At 32.9% G+C, this 17,850-nt stretch overlaps 1 protein-coding gene across 1 annotated transcript in view; it reads right to left on the bottom strand.

Moving 5' to 3' along the window:
• Positions 1-15,475: 15,475 nt before the first annotated feature.
• The window catches only part of dusp10 (dual specificity phosphatase 10), a 16,914-nt gene continuing 14,539 nt past the window's right edge, over positions 15,476-17,850 (bottom strand). Inside the window, exon 4 of the mRNA XM_051875524.1 lies at positions 15,476-17,850. This exon is cut by the window's right edge and continues 714 nt beyond it. The gene's annotated coding sequence lies outside the window, so the exon portion shown is untranslated.

Genomic DNA, 17,850 nt, shown 5'->3' with positions numbered 1-17,850 from the left:
CATATGGAAATTTAGCAATAGAAAGTATGTTAATATTTATTCACATTATCTACAGTAAATATTCATGTAGTGGCCAATAAGCAGTAATTAGTACTTTGATAATAGTAAATCTTAATGTGCGTCCGAAATCGCATACTGAGTAGGTACTACAACTGAACTTGAATTTACTTCCCGACCGTTAAAAAAGTAAGTTCTATATAGTATGAATATGAGTAGTATGAATAAAATTTGGACGTACTACATCTGCCATATTGTTACTGTCATGTGACCTGCCATAAATCCTCTCCCGTGGCCTCATGGGATAACAAAGTGTCCATCGAATGCGCACTTCCGAATTTTTGCCTACTGTTTTTCGAATACTATTGCTGAATTCGGAACCGCATACTAGTATACTACTCATACTACTTTTACCACATCTTTCTATGGCAGAAATAGTAAGAGTAGTATGCGTTTCCGAATTCAGCATTTGTATTCGGGCATACTTCTCTCTCTCAAGATCCATAAAGGTGCTAAAAACATATTTAAATCAGTTCATGTGAGTACAGTGGCTCAATATTAATATTATAAAGCGACGAGAATATTTTTGTTGCGCCAAAAAAAACAAAATAACGACTTATTTAGTGATGGCCGATTTAAAACACTGCTTCAGGAAGCATCAGAGCACAATGAATCAGTGTATCGAATCATGATTCGGATTGCATGTCAAACTGCCAACGGCTGAAATCACGTGACTTTGGCGCTCCGAACAGCAGATTCGAGACACTGATTCATTGTGCTCCGAAGCTTCCTGAAGCAGTGTTTTGAAATCGGCCATCACTAAATAAGTCATTATTTTGTTTTTTTTGGCGCTCCAAAAATATTCTAGTCGCTTTATAATATTAATATTGAACCACTGTACTCACATGAACTGATTTAAATATGTTTTTAGCACCTTTATGGATCTTGAGAGAGGAAATGTCATAACGTCCCAATTCGGCTAATTATACTGCAAACTAAAATATGTATTATGTATAAAAACATGTATCATCACAAACTGCTTTTTCCATTGCAAAAGTGGTTTGTGGGTAATATTAGTACAATGAAAACACTATTATTTGTGACTAATTCTATTGGTATAATTCTATACTCAAAATACAGCTTCAAAGATGAATATTGCATGATAATTCTGCTTTAACACCCGAGTTCCTCCCGAATCTGATTTGTCAAATGTGATATGTTAATGGTGAAATGTACTTTTCTTTTTTTGAAAATCCTGTGTTGCCAGCAATGAATCAAAATCCAGCTGCCATGGAAAGAGTGGAAACTGAATCGTCACTTTTAGGAGAGCAAAAGAAAAGAAAAAAAAACACTCACGTAAAACGCATTGCACACATTTGATATGCAGCAGTAAATTGGAGAAAATTATTCATTTGAGATGAGGGCCTGCTAAATCTATCAGAGTGTTATTCTAAGAGACACTAAATAATGAAATAAATGTTCACAGCAGCCTCCAGAAAGCATAAGGTCATATAACTGATGTTTGCAATTTTTTAATCACACTGAGAGATTTAACAGCTACAGGAGGGTAACGTTAGATCATATATCAGGACTTCTAATTAACATTAAGTGTATTAACATCAATACAGATTATTTTACCTTTTGTCAGTCTGGGGTCCCTTCAGTCAGATGATCATGTCATCAGTCAAAATAAAACAGAAGAGCAGAGTCAATACAATATTAAATGTAATAGTGGATCGTGAATGAGTGTTTTGCTGCTTTAATTTTCTCATACTAGGCCATCTGTAATACACGTCTTTGCCACCAGATGGCTCAGTGTATCATTCACTCAGGCCACCAAGAGGCTATTAAAAAATAATGTTTATAGTTTGCATTAGGGGGTTGTTCAAATCAATATCCTTAACTGTGTAAAGCCTGACATATGAAATAATACTTTTTGAAATTGAGTAATTTATTGATTTTTCTTAAAGAAGTTCGCATATGTGTTTTATGTTTTGTATCATGTTTGATACATCAGGCTTTTATGGCTCAGTCTGATATAGTGAGAATAGTGAGGAAAAAACAACTTGATTTTATTCAGAGGCCCAAACTGAGCAAAAATAAGCAATTTGGTGCAGATGCTGATATTTATATGGACAAAAAGTGAGATGAAATTTTGATGCTTATTATGTAAATTAATGAGATCTTTATAAGAGAATACACTGTAAAAAATCTTGAGTTATTTTTTCTACCCAAGTCCTGGGTTGTGCCTTTTGGGTCATTTTTTGGGTTATTTTTCAGTGTTTGGGTCGTTTTTGTGTCACCCAGGTCCTGGGTCAGACGTAACAACCCAGTGTTTGGGTAGTTTTTGTGTTACCCAGGTCCTGGGTCAGACGTAACAACCCAGTGTTTGGGTAGATTTTGTGTCACCCAGATCCTGGATCAGACGTAACAACCCAGTGTTTGGGTTGTTTTTGTGTTACACAGATCCTGGGTCAGACGTAACAACCCAGTGTTTGGGTCGTTTTTGTGTTACGCAGATCCTGGGTCAGACGTAATAACCCAGGAATTGAGTTATTTATCGCAGGCTTTTTGCGCCCTTTTCAGGAGAGAGCAGTGCAGCTCCGTCAAATTGGTGCATGTCTTCGGTAAAACAGGTTTGTGTACTTTTTATTTTATCTAAAAATTAGTTATTGTTCTGTATATCAATTAATTTTATGCAAAGCAACATACAGGGGCGCGACTAGACGCCGAATGCGAGTCAACTCCAGCACGAGATCCAGCGCCGTTACGGTGAAAATAGGCCAACAGAGACTGGTCGATTACACTTGAATTACTTCTAAATATTTAATTTTTTCTTCTAATATTTGTTAAATGAGCTTAAATGTAGGCAATATGTATTAACAAAATTATATAAAATATGCTATACTATAAAATATGATCGAAAATAAAGGAATTATCATGCAAACCAGTGGTTGTGTGGAGTATTTTTAAAAAGTTTAGAGGATTTAAGTTAATCTGTAAACAATAATTCATGTATGAAGTAAAAAAAAAAGAAGAAGCTAGTATTATAGTAAAAATGAATCAACCCATTATGCTGGGTTAAATAACCCAGTCTGCTGGGTAAAATTAACCCAACATGTGTTCTGTCCTATATTTACCCAGCCCTTGGGTTGAAAACAACCCAAATAGGGTTGTTTTTAACCCAGTGTTTTGGTCACTCTATATCTGCCAATAATGACATTTAAATGCTTAGTTTTATAATTAAAGCTCTGTAGTTTTAAAACATAATGCAATGCAATAAAATGACAATTGAGAATAAACAAACGTTCATCAAAAGCCTGATGGATCATTTATTTGAGACTCATAATTTAACATTATTTTTCTACAACATGATAATCAAGTAAACCTAAGTTGTTTCAGTCCAGTAAGTGATCATCTTGAAATATTACTAAATATTACTACCAATAAATCTTATGTTTACTTTATAAATATCTGTAAAGATTTCACAGCGAAAAGACACGTGAACCACAAGGCTTTTACTTGCTAAAAAACTATCAAGATTGTGTGCGACAGGTTTATCAGCAAAGTTTTGATCATATTGATCATTCAGAGGCCTTAGAAATTCACGTATCAATAATCTGTCATGCATCCCTTTGCAAACAGCTTCAAATCCTTCCCAATATTTTGTACAAATCCCCCAATATCCACGTCTGAATTTGTTTCTCTGTTCACGACCATCACAGACGGTTCACGTCCTACACAACATCTTGACAGGCGATGAGTCTGTGCTCTACAATAACACTCGTTTTTCTGCCAGCCGAGAATGTGAGCGCGAGTCAAGCTAATCCAGACACGAGCTGAAATTTACGCTCCGTCTCCAATAAACTCAATGACACAGAGAGTGTTTCTTCCAGAGCTGTTTATTGAAGCCATTGAGCAGCTCTTCTATAATAGGCAATGGGGATCGTGTGTTGTGTTTAGAGAAGGCATAAATAATTAATGTTTTACGGCACAGGTTGTAGAGACGGTTGACCCGGTCTGTCAGGATGTCACGGAGCTGCGCAGACAGACGACAGACAGACTGTGCTCTGAACAGGTGGCCTAGTGGTTAATGACCTGAGCTGGTAACTGATAGGTTGTAGGTTCAAAGCCGATGAGAATTGATTGATTAGAGCTGCATGATTAATCTTTAAAAGATTGCAATCTCTTTTTTAGTGACTTATTTGGATTTGATTTTTAAATTCTTTACTTATTTTAATTGTACATTTTTAGGATTTAATTATTAGATTTTCTTTCCTGCAGTTTCTTTATGAAACCCAGTTTGGGAAACTGTACTAAACATCCTCACAATGAAGAAGTTCCCTGCTCACAAACAGACACAAGGTGGCAGTAGAGACCAGCAAAGATTTGTGATTCTTTCTCCTTTTTTTGTCTACAAGAGTTTTACATGTTTAATGCATCCTTTCCTTTAGATTTTGTGTAAGGTTTTATATCCCTGCATTTTGCTGCCTCTTTGTCATTTATAAAAGATCAAATAATAAACACGTTCAAACAGCAGTGATGAGCTCAACATCAGATCTGCGGGTTTGTTTTTTAACACAGAACTCAAGACTGATTCTTTCAGATCTCTGAGCTATTACTGACTCAGATCCTCTCCTATATCAGCGGTTTTTAATCTTTCAGATGCCACGGAGCCCCAAATATGATCATCCTCTTTGAGGGACCCCATCCTAAAATTTAAAAACACAATTATACACTCTAAAAAATGCTGGGTTAAAACAACCCAGCGGTTGGGTTAAATGTTTGCCCAAACTGCTGGGTAGTTTTACTCAACTATTTTTTAAAAATTACTGTATTCATGCTTAAAATGAACCCAAAGTATGTTGGAAATTCACATTTATACATATGTTTAATAAGTGAACATTTATTAATAAGTTTAATGAATAAATTGCTTATTAATAAATGTGCACCTTTTGATTATTATTGTTGCCTCTAGTAATTATGTCTGATTTTTAATTTCCAACCTATTTTGGGTTCATTTTAAACCAGCCATACAGTCATTTTTAAACAATAGTTGAGTTAAATAAAACTGACCAGCACGTTGGTCAAACATTTAACCCAACCCCTGGGTTAAAGACAATCCAATCTCTTGGTTTGTTCATTTTTAACCCAACTTGGGTTGTTTTTAACCCAGCATTTTTTAGAGTGTACACTAAAAAATTAATAATAAATCTAAAATTAGTAAATTAGTAAAAATAAGTTGCATTATTATATTTTTTTCTACTCACTATTGTTAAATATTTGTTTATTAATTTAAATTTTTTTATTTATATTAATCAATCTTTATGTATTTATTTTCACTTAATGTAATTTAATAGATTAATAACTGTTGTTTTTTTTAATCACAAATTGCATTCATTTATTTATATATATATATATCTGTTCAAATCAGACTCCCAAGAAACCAGTCATATCTAAAGTACAAAGGGTTTATTTAGTCTGATTATGTCATTTTCACTTAAATGGTTATTTGAGGGAATATTTTCAGCTCATTTCCGCCACATAAGAAAAAAACGTGCTTTTGTAAATCGTAATTCTGACATAAAAATTCGAAATTGACATAAAAAGTCATAATTATGACATTTAAGTTAAAATTGACTTAGAAAGTCGAAATTCTGACTTTAAAAGTTGCTATGACAAAAATTAAAGTCATAATTATTACATAGAAACTCATAATTTCGGTTTATTGATCTCATAATAATGGCTTTGGTCTTAGCGTGTCAAAATTTCTACTTTGACTTTTTATTTCATAATTTCGACATTTTATGTCATAAAATATACCAAAGCATGACAATCAATTAGCACAACTACGATGTAAAAACGAATTTTGACAATGTATATAATTTGTCGTTAGGTAAAACAGTCTTACCTCAGAAAGCCGTCATCCTGTCAGACTAGCAGTGCGCGGTTGCGCGCGCAGCTCCTTTTAGCGGGAACAATTTAGCGTCTCGCGCGCCAGTTCAAAATGCTGAAATAATATAAATAATCGCGACTAACTTGCGTGATATACATCGCAGTTGCGGTAAATGAAAGATCTGCAACTAAACTAGGTCTAATTGTTAAAGTTAAAAGATGTAGACAAATAACGTTCCACAGACGCTGTACTGAGGCCTAGCTGTATTTATATTTTCACTAGGCTACCCTCAGTTGAAATATACAGCTTCCTAATTAAATCCTAAAAAGTGTGGTCTGTTTTGTTTAACAAGCATATTGACGTTTTGAGTCTAATGTACACATATTTTCGAGGAAAATGAACGCTTGATGCTGCCTGTGTATGTGTGAACCCCCTTAAAGGTGCATTCAGTATTTTTCCCTCCTGATTTTTTTACACATAAAAAAAAAAAAAAGAAAAAGTTAGGTACTTTTAAAAAAAAAAAAAAAAGTTTAAATTCACAAGATAGGTAGACTCAAAAAAAATCATATTTATAGTAATGCATTTGCAATGGAAGTCTATGGGGCAAACAACCTGGAGTGAGCATTAAAATACACAGTTTCAAGAGCACATCCATAAAACTTAATTGCAATACGTCTGACATGTCAACAGGAGATATAACCTTCTCTGTGCATGGTTATATCCATTAATCCAGTCATGTTCTGCAGTGCAGGCATCTGAAATCACTGCCTCTGTTATCATACTCCTGACTGGCAGCTCACCGCTCTACTCAGTAATGTAATGTTGTCATTTGGAGATAACTCACTGCCCCCAAAACAGCACAGCCATTATAAATAGCTCCTTTATTGTGACTGTTTCATGTTTCAGGCTAAAATTAGATCCGGGACATGTGGCTGGAACTAAACAGGGAAGCATCTTAACATTACATCTAAATGCAGAGCGATTTCTTCCAGCTATGCAAGGACAGATTTTCATTATGGCTCTCATTACAACGGAGAAACTTAACCTCTTGCCCAATGCCAAATGTAGCCTCAATATTACTGCTTCTGTTTACCCTCTGTTTACTGTGGATATAACAACCAACACACAAGACACACACTATAATGTTGCCTGTAAATATTGAATGGATTTGCATCAAAAAATTTGCTTCTAATTTGATTTTAGGAGCCAATAATATATTGCAGAATATTTTCCAATGTATTTTTTTTTTTAAATGTAATAAATAAACCGTTATACTTTTTTCTGTGCAATGTGTGCATAATAATTTGATTCCTGAAGCTGAGCACTGCTTTTACAGCATATAGTGTATATATATATATATATATATATATATATATATATATATATGGGTCATTGACGAATAAGGTTTTTAAAAGTGTATATTTATAATTTATTTTATACAGTGTTAACAATGAAATTATGTGGTTTTTATAATAAATTAACACTGCTTTTGTCATTTTTTTCAAGATGGATAAAATTTGTCACCAAAAAAGTCATTCAGTTTAACCAAAATTTCAGTTTTACCAAATGACGCTTTTGGTTATACCGAATGATGATATTTTCTAACAATGCTAACAGGCTAATATCTAGCTAGCTAGCTAAAGGACAATCAAACCTTTTATATTTAGTACAAGTTTTTAAAATATTACAACATTTTCCATGTTTTATAGCGGTTGTACCGAATGACCTGATGTTTCGGGACATGCGTATGATCAAGTGAAAACATGAATTTTTCAAATAGTTAAGAGAGAGTTAGTTACTTTGCTTCATGACCATGTGGTCCTTTGCAGGTGTCTGAATGATGTCACATCCTGTCACGATATTGACCGCATGACTTGATCCAAAATGGTCCCTTTATATTGGTTACTCCGAATGACATCAATGAAATTCATTTTTCCGGACATTTTTTCTCATAACAAAGCAACGACTTCTACACATAATTTTAATACCATTTTGCACTATGTTGATGTTATAAAATCATGGCAGAATAAAAAATATATACATTTATTACATTTTAAGATATTTTAATCACAAATGAAATGGCTGTATTGGCCTTTGGACGGTTAAACTGAATGACCTTTTGACACTTCAAAATCTTTAAAATACCTTTATATGTAGCAAAATATGATTAAAACCTTTTGGATTCAATAAAAGAGATCTAGTTGTACTACCTTACATACTTTAGATGTCATATCTTTGTTTTTTATTATTATTAAGGCCTTTGGACAAAAAAATGACCCGTCACGTCACTGACCCATATATATAATCCACAATTATATCAGATCATAATAAATAGACACTTTTTTTGGCTATTCATTTAGCCAAGATTTATAAGATATCTTAAGATATATCAATGCTGAAGTTTAATACTTAATAAACTTTAATAATGAGCCATTGCTAAAAAATTCTGAATTCATAAATGTTGCACTGGAAGATTTGTTTTTGTCTCTAATCAAATGTCTGTCCGAGATACAACATGGTATAAGCGGTGATTCCCGTTCCCTCTAACACATATTCATATTTCAAGAGCAATTTTTATCTTATGACCTGATTATTTTTGAACTGACCTTTTGGGATTATGTGTCTTCATTGTAGCATTTTTAGAGTGTGATATACAGGCGATGGTGTTATGGTCTGCTTGTTAAAGTCTGCAGCTGTTGTCTCGAGAGACGCCTACCAAGGTTTCATATAGATCCACTTCTGAGTGAAAGTATCTCATTCCAAACAGGACAGACCCGGCAGGCCAGCCTGAAGTGGGGCACAAAGACACAGAGCAACAGTAACTAGGAAAAACAGACTTACTGTATACATTAAGATTTAAAAGTGGAAAGTACTAGTGACATTGTTTAAGAGCAGCGTGTCTTACTCTGTTTATTAGCGTCTAACCAACAACCAGCAGAACATCTTAATGTCACCAAGAAATCAAAATGGACAATTCTTATTTTTTATGGAATATTGCAGTGTTTATTATAAATTATTTATCTGTGCACATCATAATTTTTTTTTTTAATTCATGCACTCGTAATCTTGAATCAAAATAGCTTCCCTGCCCTCTTGCAGCGACATCTCATCTTCTCTCATGACGTGTTTACCGGCGCGAGGGTGTGGCAACCTGTCACTCACATGAGATCCACCAATAGCAAACCATAGCCATCCAACCAACCAATCAATTCCCCACTGACAAAATCAAACCCCGCCCTACATTTGTTCTTGTTCGAGAAGCCGTTTCACTCGGATGTACGTCACAATAGGGAAGAAAAGTCCAGTTTCATGTCAACTTTAATCATCCATCTAGGCTCCTTTTTGATCTTTCAACATTCACAAAAGGGCTGTACAGTGACTGCACTGAAGGAAATCAAGTGAAAAAGCTTATTTTACCTCAACATATATCACACTTGGTCTCAGTTGTTTCTTTTGAAGTTCTCAAAAGAGCAAATAAGTCACTTGTTGACAGTATAGAGCATTAAAATTAAACGTTTAATCTTGGATGAATTTAATGAGAAATGTTTGAGTTCATACTGAGATATCTGACTTTTAATTGCAATAGTTTGTCAAATCTGAGCACCGCGTGAAACATTGTTGAGATCTGACTTAAATTCTAGATGAGATACGGGACATTACTGTGGTCTTTTTTCTCAGAATAAAATTCAGAGAAATTGGAAACACACTTCAATTTGCATTCAGTCTCATTGCTGCCTATACATACGAGAAACGTGAATATGATCTCATTTAGGATTTTTCTTTCTGATGGGGTAACAAAATGATTTGATTTGCTTTTCATTTTCCATTGTGTGTGTGTGTGTGTGTGTGTATGTATATATATATATATACACACACACATATAGTTTGAGTAATGAGAATAAAGAATAAGTAATGTCAAGATGCATTACAGTAAAGGGAATCAGTGTTATTTTTGTATTACTGAGAATTTTGTTGTTTTGTATTTTTATAGTTTTCATGTCTCCATAGTTTTTATTCATTTTTATTTCAGCTTTAGTTGTAGTTATTTTACATCAAGTTAAACTAAATGAGAATGAGAATTAAAAAAAAAATATATATATATTTATTTTATTTTAGTTAAAGGGACTATATGTAAGAATTGCCATGTATTAATCGCTTTTTATGGCCCATGTGTGAACAGCTTGTAACGAAACTTTAAAAAAAAAAACTAGACTTTCCCCGACTTCCTAGGTTGTATATGAAAGCCTGTAGACAGATTTTAATGAGGACTCGGGACGTTTTTGCCGGGAAAATCAAAAGGAGTGACGGTTACGCGCGTTCCCGAGACCCTCTATTTTGTTGTACGACATATGAAATTAATTCTTATACAATGTTCAGGATAATGCCGAAAGAGCTATTCTGTACAATGATTAATTCAAATAGTCTCACACAGCCAGATCTATATAGTCTCAAATATCATAATAGTGTAATTTTAATTACCTCATCTGTCGACATGATGCCGGTGAATCGCAGAGCTGGTTCAAACATATCCACATCGCTATGATCAGATGATTTCTGAACTGCTGTTTTCTCACCTCTGCCATTTTTTGTTGTGTTTATTTTGTTATTGAGAGGAAAGCGCGCGCCGCACATTTGCATATTCATCTACCCGTCACTCTCAGCAGCGTGGACGGCGTCAGGGATATTCGTTAACAGTATATCGCTTCAAAGATATTTCCAACTTCTTTTTACTTCTAAGCAATGAAGAAAAATAACTTCACCGTGAATATATCAGGATCTTGAATCGCGTTCAGTCTGTTGCACATTACATGAGCAATAAGATGCTGCTGTTGACTTAACGGCCACCAGTGCCACTAATAACAAGGGTTTCTGGATTTCTTAAAGGGATAGTTCACCCAAAAATGAAAATTATCTCTCAAGCCATCCTAGGTGTATATGACTATCTTCTTTCAGACGAACACAATCAGAGATATATTTAAAAAATATCCTTAGTCCTCCAGGGTTTATAATGGTTGTGAATGCGGGGCCGCATTTTTGAAAAAAAAAATCATCCATCCATAATCACAGTAATCCATATGACTCCAGGGAGTTAATAAAGGCCTTCTGAAGTTATGCATTTTTGTAAGAAAAATATCCATATTTAAAACTTTATAAATTCAAATAACTAGCTTCCAGCGGATGACCGTACGCATAGGCCTACTGCACAACTCGACTTGCGACAAATGAGTAATTCTCTGACGCGATGTATGACGCAGGATGTAGAGTATTGTAAGTTCAGACGACTCTCGCGGTTCAAACAAATAGGGCTGTGCAACAAATTTAAGCTCCTCGTCTTTTATATCGAAATCCTCTGACATTTCTCTTTAAAATTTCTCGTTTTAGACTTCTAATTCGTGACCGGTGTTTTGTTTTGCTCTCTCCTCTGCGCATCCGTGTTCGTCATTACGTCATGCTCTTCCGCCCAAAGGAAGCTAGTTATTTGAATTTATTTTGAAGTTTTAAATATAGATATTTTTCTTACAAAAACGCATCGCTTCGCTTCAAAAGGCCTTTATTAACCCTCTGTAATAGTATGGATTACTTTTTTATGGATGGATGCATTGTTTGTTGTTGTTGTTGTTCAAAACAGGCCCCCATTCACAACCATTATAAACCTTGGAGGACTAAATATATCTCCGATTGCGTTCGTCTGAAAGAAGAAAGTCATATACACATAGGATGGCTTGAGGGTGAGTAAATCATGGGATAATTTTCATTTTTGGCTGATCTAACCCTTTAAAGTTTATTTTATTTCAAGTAACGAAAATGTTTTTTTTTTTTATGATTTTTGTTTTAGTTAACTATAATAACTCTAATGAGAATTTGGGGTTAAATGCCACAATGCGGAAAAAAAGAAGAAAAAAAAAGTTTATGGTCCTAAAAATAGGCCAGACATATATACATATATAAGCAAAAATGATTTATTTTCATTCTTTTGATGTAGGAGTGAAATATGACTCACTGAAATATGATACACATACACCACATGCACAGACATACAGAAAGACACATGAGAGAAAAACTGGAGACCGGTGAAGGTCTTAGATCAGTGATTCACAGAGGATCTCCCAGATCAGATGCTGCCTGCCGTCAAAACAGTCTCCAGTGACACTGTCACACTGTCATATGTCAGTACCAACTTTTTCCACTCCCAAACCACTTCTGACATCATTATTGTTTTGTTTTTATCAGTTTTATAACTGTTGATTACTGAATAACGCCCTGAATGATGAGATTTTAGGGTTATTCAGTCATGGCACACTTTAGCAATATCTGGAAGGTGGGACATCCCCCAACAGCTGACCCTGAATCAGACACCCACAAGGGTGTTATTAAAGTCACACGGTTCATTTCCTGAACGCACAAATCAGAGCTCAATGTCTCAATTCTTACTCATAGAAAATGAAAGTTTATTTTGAAAAGATTTTCAGATTTTCTTCTAAAGGGTACACTGCGAAAAACAAGACAAAAATCCTCAATCCTTAAATGCAGTGTATTTATGAGCAGCATCTGTTCAAACTTCACTGGAACATAACTGAGGACTCATGAGATATGAAAGAGCAAACTCTGAGCCCCTCCTCTCAGGCCATCGCTCTGTTGTCAGAGCTTCGCTTTGCCTAATACGTCCATAACACGGATCCCAGGGGCGGCAGCGCTGTGATCACGGCTATTCTAGTGTGGCAGACTGACAGCAACGATTGGACGAAATTAATGAGGCGGGACTCTCATCACTTCTAATTAGAAACCACACTAAAAACTATTTTTGGCCTCTGTTCCTACGGAGAGAATTCAAGCCTCCCACCCGGACAATATCACAGAACAAATATAGAGGGGTACGACCAGCAGCAAAGTGACTCAGGGTCGAGTGTGTGACCGTACTACACTTTTTCAAATATTTTATTACAAAATAGATTTTTACATGTTCTTAAGAAAATTTAAGTGGTGTTTGCCCCTGCAAAACTCAGTTATTTTAGTAATACTTATATACTATTTCAATATTTATTAATATTTTGAATTACCTATTATTTTTATTTTATTGTTTTTATATTCTCAGTTTTCTTTTTAATAATTTTTATGTGCTTTCCCCATTTTTATTAGTTTGTTTTAAAATATTTCCATTGAGCTTTAACTTCTTGGTTTTTATTTCAGTTTTAGTTTTAGTAATTTTAGTACATCAGCTTAAATTTATTTCACTTATTATCTAATGTCTCATTTTCGGTTAGGTTTTTAAGTTAAATTTGTTCATTTAATATTTATGAAATGCAACTATATATACATATACACATTTAGCTTTTATTTGAGTTTTAGTTTTCAGAATTTTAGTACTTATTTCAACTTTTATCACTTTCATTTAGGCTTTTTTAAATGTAAGGTTTTTCATCTAATATTTATCGCAATGCAACAAAATGTTAATGGTCCTAAAATAGGCCACATATATGCAGTAGAAATATGTAAAAAATTATAGTACTTCAACTTAAACATACTTCATTTAGTTGTCAAAGCAACACTTCTAATTTTTGTTTAAGTTTTTTTAAGTTTAAGGTTTTTCATCTAATATTTGTGTTCTATTTTATTTTGGCAGCGGCTATTTACACTAAGTGAAAATAGCATTTTTTTTGCGATAGATGCTATTTACACTAAGTGAAAATAAAATTTTTTTAGCGATAGATGTTATTTACAATAAGTGAAAATAGCATATTTTTTTAGCGATAGATGCTATTTACACTAAGTGAAAATAAAATTTTTTTAGCGATAGATGCTATTTACACTAAGTGAAAATAGCATCTATCGTTAAAAAATATGCTATTTACACTAAGTGAAAATAAAAATTTTTAAACGATAGATGCTATTTACACTAAGTGAAAATAACATTTTTTTAGCGATAGATGCTATTTACACTAAGTGAAAATAGCATCTATCGTTAAAAAAATATGCTATTTACACTAAGTGAAAATAAAAAATTTTAAACGATAGATGCTATTTACACTAAGTGAAAATAAAAATTTTTTAGCGATAGATGTTATTTACAATAAGTGAAAATAGCATATTTTTTTAGCGATAGATGCTATTTACACTAAGTGAAAATAACATTTTTTTAGCAATAGATGCTATTTACACTAAGTGAAAATAGCATATTTTTTTAGCGATAGATGCTATTTACACTAAGTGAAAATAGCATTTTTTTTAGCGATAGATGCTATTTACACTAAGTGAAAATAGCATTTTTTTTGCGATAGATGCTATTTACACTAAGTGAAAATAAAAATTTTTTAGCGATAGATGTTATTTACAATAAGTGAAAATAGCATATTTTTTTAGCGATAGATGCTATTTACACTAAGTGAAAATAAAATTTTTTTAGCGATAGATGCTATTTACACTAAGTGAAAATAGCATCTATCGTTAAAAAATATGCTATTTACACTAAGTGAAAATAAAATTTTTTAAACGATAGATGCTATTTACACTAAGTGAAAATAACATTTTTTTAGCGATAGATGCTATTTACACTAAGTGAAAATAGCATCTATCGTTAAAAAAATATGCTATTTACACTAAGTGAAAATAAAAAATTTTAAACGATAGATGCTATTTACACTAAGTGAAAATAAAAATTTTTTAGCGATAGATGTTATTTACAATAAGTGAAAATAGCATTTTTTTTAGCGATAGATGCTATTTACACTAAGTGAAAATAACATTTTTTTAGCAATAGATGCTATTTACACTAAGTGAAAATAGCATATTTTTTTAGCGATAGATGCTATTTACACTAAGTGAAAATAGCATTTTTTTTAGCGATAGATGCTATTTACACTAAGTGAAAATAACATTTTTTTTAGCGATAGATGCTATTTACACTAAGTGAAAATAGCATTTTTTTTAGCTATAGATGCTATTTACACTAAGTGAAAATAACATATTTTTTAGCGATAGATGCCATTTACACTAAGTGAAAATAGCATATTTTTTTAGCGATAGATGCTATTTACACTAAGTGAAAATATATTTTTTTTAACGATAGATGCTATTTACACTAAGTGAAAATAAAAAATTTTAGCGATAGATGCTATTTACACTAAGTGAAAATAGTATTTTTTTAGCTATAGATGCTATTTACACTAAGTGAAAATAAATTAACGATAGATGCTATTTACACTAAGTGAAAATAGCATATTTTTCAGCGATAGATGCTAATTACAATAAGTGAAAATAGCATATTTTTAGCAATAGATGCTATTTACACTAGATGACAATAGCAGCATTTTCTTAACGATATGCTATTAACATTAGATGAAAATAGCAATAGATTCTATTTACATGTAAAGTATCAGTTCTTTGCAATAAGAGTGAATAGTAATTAGATGCTATCTATACTTTATATTTTCAGATACTATTTGTTGCTATGCGATTGCTAAAGTGTTTTTTATCATGTTGCTGGGTAGATTTTTATAGTTACAAATATAGTATTGACAATAGTAATAGTGATGCAACCAGTCAAGCAACCATTTGCAGTATAAACACTGAACAAGTCATTCAGAATCGTTTCTTTTTGTCGTTTATTTCCAAACCCCACATTACAAAATAACAGTGTTTTGAACTCTGACATTTAAAGAGAGCTCTTGGCTTACAGGAAGACACTTTACCAAAGCAGGTCATGCAAAAACATTGTGGAAGGCCTCCAGCGTCATAGCACCTTTGTGGGAAAAAATAATCAATAAAAAAAAATAAAAAAAAAAAATTAAAAGCTTTTTTTTTTTCCAAAGTCAGTGCAAAAATATAAACAATGCATAGAAATCCATTAGCAAATATGTGTACCGTCTGCTGCTGCAAAATGGGATGAGCGCACCCAGAGAGTTTTGCCCTTTAAATCCTTGAGCCGGATTCAGATGTTCCGGGTCACGCTCGTACAAGCACAGTGAGACACGAGTGACATGAAACCAGCATTTGAACAGAAGAAGACATTTTGCATCAGCTGAACATGAAAGTAACAGAATCTGTACCTTTAGCAGTAAATATACAGGAAAGCATAACATATTACAAATGTGCTTTGCATTCGGTTTTTCTCATCCAAACATTTTCATTCAGTGATATATCTTGTTGACTTATAGAAGACTGAAGCTGCAGGAAGAACTAAGAAAGAAAAGGTTGTTTTCAGATATTGACAGTGTCTAATCTACTGCTTTGAATTTAACTATGTTTATTTCTAATAGCCTGATCAGTAGAGAGTGAGATTAATAAGTATGCTGGCTGGGCTTTTATTAAGCTATTTATGTTAATAATATTAATAATAAAGACTGCATTCACTGATTGTGAGGATGTCTTATAACTATTTTAAGTTAAGTCAAGTGCTTGCTTGTCAAATTTTTAATGATTATATATACAGTAGTGGCCAAAACTGTAAACAAATTGTTGTTTCAACTTAAAAAAGTAAGTATTCATGCTGCCTTAAAAATGTATGTTTAGTCAACTCAAATATCCAAGTTGTCACTTAGTGCAATTTCACATTTTAAGTTGACTAAACTTACCATTTTAAAGCAGCATGAACACTTACTTTTTTAAGTTGAAACAACATTTTTTTTTTTTTTACAGTGGAGGGGATAACTATCAAAATATGAGGAAAATATTTATTTATATATTTTAAATATAAGGGAAAAACAAAACACTAAACTTGATATCTGACAAAATTATTTGGCAAAAAAAAAAAGGAAAACTAATTTACTATGCAAAAAAAAAATGCATAGAAAAACCAAAGGCTCACAGGGAAAAGCAAACATTGACTACAACATAATCAGTTATTAATATTTTGTTGTTTTTGCATTTAGCAAAAAATATGTCTGCACAATTTCATTGTGTTATTATCACAAATAAAACAATCGACTCCAAGCAACAAAGCTTACAAAACCTTTAACAAATGTGCAATAACATTTGGATAAAGCGGTTAATTTTCCTAGGCTGGGCATCATTATTGGCCACTACTGTATATATATATATATATAAAAAATATTGTATAAACAAATATAAGGATACAATTTCAGTGAAACTGTTGAAGGTACCAATTCTAGTTGTACTTCTAAAAGCAGCAATTAATAAGCAATTTTTGTGTAAAGCTGACAAACTAAAATGTATTATTTAGAAAACTCCATGATTTTGACGGTGAAGAATAAGAAACTGTTGTTACACTTTGCGTTTTGACATTTAGACAAGCCCAGAGTTTTGTTATTTCACAGCGTTTCAGTTCTTTTATGAGAAATAAGAGTATACTGTCCAACGCCCCGATTCAAAACAACACATAACCATGATAAAAATCCACCTTTTGACTTTTCTAGCACATTTAAAACTCACAGAAACATCCTTGCACTACAGAGAATTTAAGAAGAGTTTAAAGCCGTTACCGTGTCGCACACTCAAAAAAAAAAAGTCACAAAATATGAATTAAGGCACCGATAGAGGCACAATTCTTACTGACGGCTGACGTGTGCGCAAAGAAGCTGAACTCACAACCATCAAGTTTCTGATTTTAACAAGAGAGAGAGTTGAACCGAGATCATCGAAGCCGAAAACACAAATACATACAAGCATAATATATGTTAGATACTGTTCTCATGTGTTCCCACACACACACCTACAGAAGCAGAAGTACAAATATGAATGTGCAACAGTGACTTAAAAAACCAACAAAAATATTAAAATCATCATTTACGCACTCTCGTCTTCAAGCAACTGGTTTAATCTATATTTTGATGATGATTTAAGAGTAATATACTTTAGTTCTTGTCCATATGCCTGTAGTAAACATGCTATAATTTCTTTTGAAAGGACATTCAAATGAGGTTTGTTCTGATTGTCAGTGATACAAAGAAAACGTGAAACGGGTGCCCAAACATGTATAAAGCTGGTTTCAGGTGTTTTTAAAT

Source organism: Ctenopharyngodon idella, chromosome 20, assembly GCF_019924925.1.
Source record: "Ctenopharyngodon idella isolate HZGC_01 chromosome 20, HZGC01, whole genome shotgun sequence".
In the NCBI taxonomy this organism is placed as follows: domain Eukaryota; kingdom Metazoa; phylum Chordata; class Actinopteri; order Cypriniformes; family Xenocyprididae; genus Ctenopharyngodon; species Ctenopharyngodon idella.
The sequence above is the reverse complement of the archived record's forward strand: the minus strand, read 5'-3'. Positions and strand labels throughout refer to the sequence as shown.